The sequence below is a fragment of the Phyllobates terribilis genome, unplaced genomic scaffold (genome assembly GCF_046119375.1).
Source record: "Phyllobates terribilis strain yellow unplaced genomic scaffold, ASM4611937v1 Scaffold_277__1_contigs__length_2500907, whole genome shotgun sequence".
In the NCBI taxonomy this organism is placed as follows: Eukaryota; Metazoa; Chordata; class Amphibia; order Anura; family Dendrobatidae; genus Phyllobates; species Phyllobates terribilis.
Genome location: NW_027363037.1, coordinates 1,506,887 through 1,519,119, shown reverse-complemented (window position 1 = coordinate 1,519,119; position 12,233 = coordinate 1,506,887).

The window sequence follows — 12,233 nt, the reverse complement described above, 5'->3', positions numbered from 1 at the left end:
AACTACACCACACAGGAGAGCTGACAGATCCTCTATATATTACACCACACAGGAGAGCTGACAGATCCTCTATATACTACACCACACAGGAGAGCTGACAGATCATCTATATATTACACCACACAGTAGAGCCGACAGATCCTCTATACACTACACCAGGGCCGGCTCCAGGTTTTTCTGGGCCCCGGGCGAAAGAGTCTCAGTGGGCCCTTTTAACACATACACGATTCATGATGCACAGATACGGCGGAGAAATAAATAAATATATATATATATATTTATTTATTACACATGGCCCAGCCTGCCCCCTCATCCTTCACATACGCAGACATATGCACACGCACACACGGTACGCAGACATATGCACGCACACACGGTACGCAGACATATGCGTGCGCACACACGGTACGCAGACATGCGCGCGCACACACGGTACGCAGACATATGCGCGCGCACACACGGTACGCAGACATATGCGCGCGCACACACGGTACGCAGACATATGCGCGCGCACACACGGTACGCAGACATATGCGCGCGCACACACGGTACGCAGACATATGTACACATACAGACATACACATAGATAAAACAGACAAATATATATACACAGTCATATACACTGACATTCACATACATGCACTCACACAGACCCATTACTAATATTTTTAATATGGGGATTGGGGAAGCCTCACTCACCTGTCCCAGGTCCAGTGTCCTGTCCAGCAGCTCCTCAGGTATGGGGCAGTGCAGGGCCCCCGGCGTGTCACAGACTTCATGGCCCTGGAACATCAGAGGGGCCCACTTGCGGTCGGGTCCGGGCCCCTCCCGCCCATCTGTGCAGGACCTCCGCTCCGATAGTGTTTGATTGCCGGCACTTTCCCAGACATGGCCGCGCGCTGTCCGGCTGTGTCTGCTAGTAATGACGCGGCAGGAGCGACACACAAGCACAATTAAAGGTGCAGTGCCGTCGACCCTGCCGTGTCATTACTAGCAGACACAGCCGGACAGCGCGCGGCCATGTCTGGGGGAAGTGCCGGCAATCAAGCAGTGCCTGCGTCCCTGAACAGGTGCCGAGGAAGCGGCCAGGGCCCCGACAGTGAGTGGGCGGGTGGGTGTGTGGGCCCGGCCCCGACAGTGTGTGGGCCCGGCCCCGACAGTGAGTGGGCGGGTGGGTGTGTGGGCCCGGCCCCGACAGTGTGTGGGCCCGGCCCCGACAGTGAGTGGGCGGGTGGGTGTGTGGGCCCGGCCCCGACAGTGAGTGGGCGGGTGGGTGTGTGGGCCCGGCCCCGACAGTGTGTGGGCCCGGCCCCGACAGTGTGTGGGCCCAGCCCCGACAGTGAGTGGGCGGGTGGGTGTGTGGGCCCGGGCCCCGACAGTGAGTGGGCGGCTGGGCCCCTCTGATTTTCCAGGGCCCCGGCATTTGCCCGGGTACGCCGGGTGCTGACGCCGGCCCTGCTACACCACATAGGAGAGCTGGCAGATCCTCTATATATTGCACCACACAGGAGAGTCGACAGATACACTATATACTACACCACACAGGAGAGCTGACAGATCCTCTATATACTACACCACACAGGAGAGCTGACAGATCCTCTATATACTACACCACACAGGAGAGCTGACAGATCCTCTATATATTACACCGCACAGGAGAGCTGACAGATCCTCTATATACTACACCACTGAGCAGAGCTGACAGATCCTCTATATACTACACCACACAGAAGAGCTGACAGATCCTCTATATACTACACCACACAGGAGAGCTGATAGATCCTGTATATACTACACCACACAAGAGAGCTGACAGATCCTCTATACACTAAACCACACAGGAGAGCTGATAGATCCTGTATATACTACACCACACAGGAGAGCTGATAGATCCTGTATATACTACACCACACAGGAGAGCTGACAGATCCTCTATATACTACACCACACAGGAGAGCTGACAGATCCTCTATATACTACACCACACAGGAGAGCTGACAGATCCTCTATATACTACACCACACAGGAGAGCTGACAGATCCTCTATATACTACACCACACAGGAGAGCTGACAGATCCTCTATATACTACACCACACAGGAGAGCTGACAGATCCACTATATAGTACACCACAACGGAGAGCTGACAGATCCTCTATATACTACACCACACAGGAGAGCTGACAGATCCTCTATACACTACATTACACGGGAGAGCCAACAGATCCACTATATACTACACCACACAGGAGAGCTGACAGATCCTCAATATACTACACCACACAGGAGAGCGGGCAGATACTCTATATACTACACCACACAGGAGAGCTAATAGATCATCTATATATTACATCACACAGGAGAGCCAACAGATACTCTATATACTACAACACACAGTAGAGATGACAGATCCTCTATATACTACACCACACAGGAGAGCTGACAGATCCACTATATACTACACCACAAAAGAGAAATGTCAGATCCTCTATATACTACACCACAAAGGAGAACTGTCAGATCCTCTATATACTACACCACACAGGACAGCTGACAGATCCTCTATATATTACACCACACAGGAGAGCTGACAGATCCTCTATATACTACACCACACAGGAGAGCTGACAGATCCTCTATATACTACACCACACAGGAGAGCTGACAGATCCTCTATATAATACACCACACAGGAGAGCTGACAGATCCTCTATATACTACACCACACAGGAGAGCTTACAGATCCTCTATATACTACACCACACAGGAGAGCTGACAGATCCTCTATATACTACACCACACAGGAGAGCTGACAGATCCACTATATAGTACACCACAACGGAGAGCTGACAGATCCTCTATATACTACACCACACAGGAGAGCGGGCAGATACTCTATATACTACACCACACAGGAGAGCTGACAGATCATCTATATATTACACCACACAGGAGAGCTGACAGATCCACTATATACTACACCACACAGGAGAGCTGACAGATCCTCTATATACTACACCACGCAGGAGAGCTGACAGATCCTCTATATACTACAACACACAGGAGAGCTGACAGAACCTCTATATACTACACCACACAGGAGAGCCGACAGATCCTGTATATACTACACCACACAGGAGAGCTGACAGATCCTCTATATACTACAACACACAGGAGAGCTGACAGAACCTCTATATACTACACCACACAGGAGAGCCGACAGATCCTGTATATACTACACCACACAGGAGAGCTGACAGATCCTCTATATACTACACCACACAGGAGAGGTGACAGATCCTCTATATACTACACCACACAGGAGAGCCGACAGATCCTCTATATACTACACCACACAGGAGAGCTGACAGATCCTCTATATACTACACCACACAGGAGAGCCGACAGATCCTCTACACACTACACCACACAGGAGAGATGACAGATCCTCTATATCAGGGTTCCCCAACTCCAGTCCTCAAGGCCCACCAACAGGTCACGTTTTCAGGATTTCCTTAGTATTGCACAGGTGATGTAACTATTGCCTGTGCTGATGATGGAATTATCACCTGTGCAATACTAAGGAAATCCTGAAAACGTGACCTGTTGGTGGGCCTTGAGGACTGGAGTTGGGGAACCCTGCTCTATATACTAAACCACACAGCAGAGATGACAGATTCTCTATATACTACACCATACAGGAGAGCTGACAGATCCTCTATATACTACACCACACAGGAGAGCTGACAGATCCACTATATACTACACCACAAAGGAGAACTGTCAGATCCTCTATATACTACACCACACAGGAGAGATGACAGATCCTCTATATAATACACCACACAGGAGAGCTGACACATCCTCTATATACTACACCACACAGGAGAGCTGACAGATCCTCTATATACTACACCACACAGGAGAGCCGACAGATCCTCTATATACTACACCACACAGGAGAGCTGACAGATACTCTATATACTACACCACAAAGGAGAACTGTCAGATCCTCTATATACTACACCACACAGGAGAGATGACAGATCCTCTATATACTACACCACACAGCAGAGCTGACAGATCCTCAATAAACTACACCACACAGGAGAGCCGACAGATCCTCTATATACTACACCACACAGGAGAGCTGACACATCCTCTATATACTACACCACACAGGAGAGCTGACAGATCCTCTATATACTACACCACACAGGAGAGCTGACAGATCCTCTATATACTACACCACAAAGGAGAACTGTCAGATCCTCTATATACTACACCACACAGGAGAGATGACAGATCCTCTATATACTACACCACACAGCAGAGATGACAGATTCTCTATATACTACATCACACAGGAGAGCGGACACATCCTCTATATACTACACCACACAGGAGAGCTGACAGATCCTCTATAAACTACACCACACAGGAGAGCCAACAGATACTCTATATACTACAGCACACAGTAGAGATGACAGTTCCTCTATATACTACAGCACACAGTAGAGATGACAGTTCCTCTATATACTGCACCATACAGGAGAGCTGACAAATCCACTATCTACTACACCACACAGGAGAGCTGACAGATCCTCTATATACTACACCACACAGGAGAGCTGACACATCCTCTATATACTACACCACACAGCAGAGCTGACAGATCCTCTATATACTACACAATACAGGAGAGCTGACAGATCCTCAATATACTACACCAGACAGGAGAGCTGACAGATCCTCCATATATTATACTACACAGGAGAGCTGACAGATCCACTATATACTACACCACACAGGAGAGCTGACAGATCCTCTATATACTACACCACCCAGGAGAGCTGACAGATCCTCTATATACAACACCACACAGGAGAGCTGGCAGATCCTATATATACTACACCACACAGGAGAGCTTACAGATACTCCATATACTACACCACACAGGAGAGCTGACAGATACTCTATATACTACACCACCCAGGAGAGCTGACAGATCCTCTATATACTACACCACACAGGAGAGCTGGCAGATCCTATATATACTACACCACACAGGAGAGCTTACAGATACTCCATATACTACACCACACAGGAGAGCTGACAGATCCTCTATATACTACACCACACAGGAGAGATGACAGATCCTCTATATACTACACCACACAGCAGAGATGACAGATTCTCTATATACTACATCACACAGGAGAGCGGACAGATCCTCTATATACTACACCACACAGGAGAGCTGACAGATACTCTATATATTACACCACACAGGAGAGCTGACAGATCCTCAATAAACTACACCACACAGGAGAGCCAACAGATCCTCTATATACTACACCACACAGGAGAGCTGACAGATACACTATATACTACACCACACAGGAGAGCCAACAGATACTCTATATACTACAGCACACAGTAGAGATGACAGTTCCTCTATATACTACAGCACACAGTAGAGATGACAGTTCCTCTATATACTGCACCATACAGGAGAGCTGACAGATCCTCTATATACTTCACCACACAGGAGAGCTGACAGATACTCTATATACTACACCACACAGGAGAGCTGACAGATCCTCTATATACTACACCACACAGGAGAGCTGACACATCCTCTATATACTACACCACACAGGAGAGCTGACAGATCCACTATATACTACACCACACAGGAGAGCTGACAGATCCTCTATATACTACACCACACAGGAGAGCTGACACATCCTCTATATACTACACCACACAGGAGAGCTGACAGATCCACTATATACTACACCACAAAGGAGAACTGTCAGATCCTCTATATACTACACCACACAGGAGAGCTGACAGATCAACTATATACTACACCACAAAGGAGAACTGTCAGATCCTCTATATACTACACCACACAGGAGAGATGACAGATCCTCTATATAATACACCACACAGCAGAGATGACAGATTCTCTATATACTACATCACACAGGAGAGCGGACAGATCCTCTATATACTACACCACACTGGAGAGCTGACAGATACTCTATATATTACACCACACAGGAGAGCTGACAGATCCTCAATAAACTACACCACACAGGAGAGCTGACAGATCCTCTATACACTACACCACACAGGAGAGCTGACAGATCCACTATATACTACACCACAAAGGAGAACTGTCAGATCCTCTATATACTACACCACACAGGAGAGATGACAGATCCTCTATATACTACACCACACAGCAGAGATGACAGATTCTCTATATGCTACATCACACAGGAGAGCTGACAGATCCTCTATATACTACACCACACAGGAGAGCTGACATCCTCTATATACTACACCACACAGGAGAGCTGACAGATCCACTATATACTACACCACACAGGAGAGCTGACACATCCTCTATATACTACACCACACAGGAGAGCTGACAGATCCTCTATAAACTACACCACACAGGAGAGCCAACAGATACTCTATATACTACAGCACACAGTAGAGATGACAGTTCCTCTATATACTACAGCACACAGTAGAGATGACAGTTCCTCTATATACTGCACCATACAGGAGAGCTGACAAATCCACTATCTACTACACCACACAGGAGAGCTGACAGATCCTCTATATACTACACCACACAGGAGAGCTGACACATCCTCTATATACTACACCACACAGGAGAGCTGACAGATCCTCTATATACTACACAATACAGGAGAGCTGACAGATCCTCAATATACTACACCAGACAGGAGAGCTGACAGATCCTCCATATATTATACTACACAGGAGAGCTGACAGATCCACTATATACTACACCACACAGGAGAGCTGACAGATCCTCTATATACTACACCACACAGGAGAGCTGACAGATACTCTATATACTACACCACCCAGGAGAGCTGACAGATCCTCTATATACTACACCACACAGGAGAGCTGGCAGATCCTATATATACTACACCACACAGGAGAGCTTACAGATACTCCATATACTACACCACACAGGAGAGCTGACAGATCCTCTATATACTACACCACACAGGAGAGATGACAGATCCTCTATATACTACACCACACAGCAGAGATGACAGATTCTCTATATACTACATCACACAGGAGAGCGGACAGATCCTCTATATACTACACCACACAGGAGAGCTGACAGATACTCTATATATTACACCACACAGGAGAGCTGACAGATCCTCAATAAACTACACCACACAGGAGAGCCAACAGATCCTCTATATACTACAGCACACAGGAGAGCTGACAGATCCTCTATATACTACACAATACAGGAGAGCTGACAGATCCACTATATACTACACCACAAAGGAGAACTGTCAGATCCTCTATATACTACAGCACACAGGAGAGCTGTCAGATCCTCTATATACTACACCACACAGGAGAGCTGACAGATCCACTATATACTACACCACAAAGGAGAACTGTCAGATCCTCTATATACTACACCACACAGAAGAGCCGACAGATCCTCTATATACTACACCACCCAGGAGAGATGACACATCCTCTATATACTACACCACACAGGAGAGATGACAGATCCTCTATATACTACACCACACAGCAGAGATGACAGATTCTCTATATACTACATCACACAGGAGAGCGGACACATCCTCTATATACTACACCACACAGGAGAGCTGACAGATCCTCTATAAACTACACCACACAGGAGAGCCAACAGATCCTCTATATACTACAGCACACAGTAGAGATGACAGTTCCTCTATATACTGCACCATACAGGAGAGCTGACAAATCCACTATCTACTACACCACACAGGAGAGCTGACAGATCCTCTATATACTACACCACACAGGAGAGCTGACAGATCCTCTATATACTACACCACACAGGAGAGCTGACAGATCCTCTATATACTACACCACACAGGAGAGCTGACAGATCCTCTATATACTACACCACACAGGAGAGCTGACAGATCCACTATATAGTACACCACAACGGAGAGCTGACAGATCCTCTATATACTACACCACACAGGAGAGCTGACAGATCCTCTATACACTACATTACACGGGAGAGCCAACAGATCCACTATATACTACACCACACAGGAGAGCTGACAGATCCTCAATATACTACACCACACAGGAGAGCGGGCAGATACTCTATATACTACACCACACAGGAGAGCTAATAGATCATCTATATATTACATCACACAGGAGAGCCAACAGATACTCTATATACTACAACACACAGTAGAGATGACAGATCCTCTATATACTACACCACACAGGAGAGCTGACAGATCCACTATATACTACACCACAAAAGAGAAATGTCAGATCCTCTATATACTACACCACAAAGGAGAACTGTCAGATCCTCTATATACTACACCACACAGGACAGCTGACAGATCCTCTATATATTACACCACACAGGAGAGCTGACAGATCCTCTATATACTACACCACACAGGAGAGCTGACAGATCCTCTATATACTACACCACACAGGAGAGCTGACAGATCCTCTATATAATACACCACACAGGAGAGCTGACAGATCCTCTATATGCTACACCACACAGGAGAGCTTACAGATCCTCTATATACTACACCACACAGGAGAGCTGACAGATCCTCTATATACTACACCACACAGGAGAGCTGACAGATCCACTATATAGTACACCACAACGGAGAGCTGACAGATCCTCTATATACTACACCACACAGGAGAGCGGGCAGATACTCTATATACTACACCACACAGGAGAGCTGACAGATCATCTATATATTACACCACACAGGAGAGCTGACAGATCCACTATATACTACACCACACAGGAGAGCTGACAGATCCTCTATATACTACACCACGCAGGAGAGCTGACAGATCCTCTATATACTACAACACACAGGAGAGCTGACAGAACCTCTATATACTACACCACACAGGAGAGCCGACAGATCCTGTATATACTACACCACACAGGAGAGCTGACAGATCCTCTATATACTACAACACACAGGAGAGCTGACAGAACCTCTATATACTACACCACACAGGAGAGCCGACAGATCCTGTATATACTACACCACACAGGAGAGCTGACAGATCCTCTATATACTACACCACACAGGAGAGGTGACAGATCCTCTATATACTACACCACACAGGAGAGCCGACAGATCCTCTATATACTACACCACACAGGAGAGCTGACAGATCCTCTATATACTACACCACACAGGAGAGCCGACAGATCCTCTACACACTACACCACACAGGAGAGATGACAGATCCTCTATATCAGGGTTCCCCAACTCCAGTCCTCAAGGCCCACCAACAGGTCACGTTTTCAGGATTTCCTTAGTATTGCACAGGTGATGTAACTATTGCCTGTGCTGATGATGGAATTATCACCTGTGCAATACTAAGGAAATCCTGAAAACGTGACCTGTTGGTGGGCCTTGAGGACTGGAGTTGGGGAACCCTGCTCTATATACTACACCACACAGCAGAGATGACAGATTCTCTATATACTACACCATACAGGAGAGCTGACAGATCCTCTATATACTACACCACACAGGAGAGCTGACAGATCCACTATATACTACACCACAAAGGAGAACTGTCAGATCCTCTATATACTACACCACACAGGAGAGATGACAGATCCTCTATATAATACACCACACAGGAGAGCTGACACATCCTCTATATACTACACCACACAGGAGAGCTGACAGATCCTCTATATACTACACCACACAGGAGAGCCGACAGATCCTCTATATACTACACCACACAGGAGAGCTGACAGATACTCTATATACTACACCACAAAGGAGAACTGTCAGATCCTCTATATACTACACCACACAGGAGAGATGACAGATCCTCTATATACTACACCACACAGCAGAGCTGACAGATCCTCAATAAACTACACCACACAGGAGAGCCGACAGATCCTCTATATACTACACCACACAGGAGAGCTGACACATCCTCTATATACTACACCACACAGGAGAGCTGACAGATCCTCTATATACTACACCACACAGGAGAGCTGACAGATCCTCTATATACTACACCACAAAGGAGAACTGTCAGATCCTCTATATACTACACCACACAGGAGAGATGACAGATCCTCTATATACTACACCACACAGCAGAGATGACAGATTCTCTATATACTACATCACACAGGAGAGCGGACACATCCTCTATATACTACACCACACAGGAGAGCTGACAGATCCTCTATAAACTACACCACACAGGAGAGCCAACAGATACTCTATATACTACAGCACACAGTAGAGATGACAGTTCCTCTATATACTACAGCACACAGTAGAGATGACAGTTCCTCTATATACTGCACCATACAGGAGAGCTGACAAATCCACTATCTACTACACCACACAGGAGAGCTGACAGATCCTCTATATACTACACCACACAGGAGAGCTGACACATCCTCTATATACTACACCACACAGCAGAGCTGACAGATCCTCTATATACTACACAATACAGGAGAGCTGACAGATCCTCAATATACTACACCAGACAGGAGAGCTGACAGATCCTCCATATATTATACTACACAGGAGAGCTGACAGATCCACTATATACTACACCACACAGGAGAGCTGACAGATCCTCTATATACTACACCACCCAGGAGAGCTGACAGATCCTCTATATACAACACCACACAGGAGAGCTGGCAGATCCTATATATACTACACCACACAGGAGAGCTTACAGATACTCCATATACTACACCACACAGGAGAGCTGACAGATACTCTATATACTACACCACCCAGGAGAGCTGACAGATCCTCTATATACTACACCACACAGGAGAGCTGGCAGATCCTATATATACTACACCACACAGGAGAGCTTACAGATACTCCATATACTACACCACACAGGAGAGCTGACAGATCCTCTATATACTACACCACACAGGAGAGATGACAGATCCTCTATATACTACACCACACAGCAGAGATGACAGATTCTCTATATACTACATCACACAGGAGAGCGGACAGATCCTCTATATACTACACCACACAGGAGAGCTGACAGATACTCTATATATTACACCACACAGGAGAGCTGACAGATCCTCAATAAACTACACCACACAGGAGAGCCAACAGATCCTCTATATACTACACCACACAGGAGAGCTGACAGATACACTATATACTACACCACACAGGAGAGCCAACAGATACTCTATATACTACAGCACACAGTAGAGATGACAGTTCCTCTATATACTACAGCACACAGTAGAGATGACAGTTCCTCTATATACTGCACCATACAGGAGAGCTGACAGATCCTCTATATACTTCACCACACAGGAGAGCTGACAGATACTCTATATACTACACCACACAGGAGAGCTGACAGATCCTCTATATACTACACCACACAGGAGAGCTGACACATCCTCTATATACTACACCACACAGGAGAGCTGACAGATCCACTATATACTACACCACACAGGAGAGCTGACAGATCCTCTATATACTACACCACACAGGAGAGCTGACACATCCTCTATATACTACACCACACAGGAGAGCTGACAGATCCACTATATACTACACCACAAAGGAGAACTGTCAGATCCTCTATATACTACACCACACAGGAGAGCTGACAGATCAACTATATACTACACCACAAAGGAGAACTGTCAGATCCTCTATATACTACACCACACAGGAGAGATGACAGATCCTCTATATAATACACCACACAGCAGAGATGACAGATTCTCTATATACTACATCACACAGGAGAGCGGACAGATCCTCTATATACTACACCACACTGGAGAGCTGACAGATACTCTATATATTACACCACACAGGAGAGCTGACAGATCCTCAATAAACTACACCACACAGGAGAGCTGACAGATCCTCTATACACTACACCACACAGGAGAGCTGACAGATCCACTATATACTACACCACAAAGGAGAACTGTCAGATCCTCTATATACTACACCACACAGGAGAGATGACAGATCCTCTATATACTACACCACACAGCAGAGATGACAGATTCTCTATATACTACATCACACAGGAGAGCTGACAGATCCTCTATATACTACACCACACAGGAGAGCTGACATCCTC